Raw genomic sequence first — 1396 nt, 5'->3', positions numbered from 1 at the left:
CTGGAGAACAAGCTCATTTTCTTGCTTAAAATTCTCCATGTTCCAGGGCCGGCCCGGTGGCGTACTGGATAAGTGCGCTACTTGGGAAGCGCGGCGGCGCTCCCGCCCGAGGGTTCGGATCCCACATACAGACCGGTTCCCGCTCACTGGCTGAGCGAGGTGTGGGAGCAACACCGAGGGTTGCAGTCCCATAGGGTTGCAGTCCCATAGGGTTGCAGTCCCGTTGCCGGTCCCCGGTCCAGTGTGGGGGCAACACTGAGGGTTGCGATCCGTTGCCGGACACGGAAAAAGACAAAAGACAAAAAAAAAAAAAAAAATTTCTCCATGTTCCAATGAGTTTAAAAAATTGAGCTAGCAAACAAAATTCTCCTTGGGCCAGATTAGAGGAAAGGCTGAGATTGTAGTCCTTGCAGGGAGCTCCAGATAGCCACTGGAGAACAAAAACATCACATTGGCATGAGTTTCCATGATTACTGCTTTGTCCTTTTAGCAAGAAACTCAGGGAAGATGAGGGAATGAGACAATGTATGTTGAATATCTAGCACTGCATCAGACACAGGGGAATACCCAATAAATAGCAATATCTTTTCTCTCTTTCTCATCCTTTCTTCCTATCAATAACTATAGAAAAGAAAAATAAGCATCAGGAGTGATCTAGATTAATGGCACGAGTAGTGTATTAGTTTCCCATGGCTGCTATAACAAATTACTGCAACTTCATGGCTTAAAACAATAGAAATTTATTCCCTCACAGTTCTGGAGGCCAGAAATCTAAAATCAGTTTCACTGAGGAGAAATCAAGGTGCCATTAGAGGTCTGTTCCCATTAGAGGGAGGCTCGGGGGAACAATCTGTTCCTTGGAGTTTCCATCTTCTGGTGGCTGCCAGTATTCTTCAGCTTGCAATCATATCACTCAAATATCTGCCTCTGTAGCCACATTATCTTCTCTTCTTCTTCTTGTCAAATACCTCTCTTTCCCCCTCTTATAAGGTTATATGCAACTGCATTTAGGCCCCACTCGGATAATCGAGGATAATAACTCTGCCCCAAGAACATTAATTTAAACACATTTTATGTGATATATGGTAACATTTATAGGTTCCAAGGATTAAGACATACATGTTTTCTAGAGAGCTAGTATTCAGCTTACCACAAGTAAGAAATCATTTCTTGGGCAATTTGTTTCTGGAGTCTATTAGTCAGAGTTCTCCAGAGAAAAAGAACCAATAGGTAGATAGATAGACAGATAAGAAACTGGCTTATGCAGTTACGAAAGCTGCGGAGTTCCAAGATTTGCAGCCAGCAAACTGGAGTCTGAGAAGTGCCAATGTTATAGTTCCAGTGCATGTGTAGATGCCTGAGAAACTGAAGAGCTGAGAGTGTAAATTCCACTCTG

Source organism: Galeopterus variegatus, unplaced genomic scaffold (assembly GCF_000696425.1).
Source record: "Galeopterus variegatus unplaced genomic scaffold, G_variegatus-3.0.2 Scaffold637, whole genome shotgun sequence".
NCBI classification, from domain to species: domain Eukaryota; kingdom Metazoa; phylum Chordata; class Mammalia; order Dermoptera; family Cynocephalidae; genus Galeopterus; species Galeopterus variegatus.
This window is presented reverse-complemented; position numbering follows the sequence as displayed.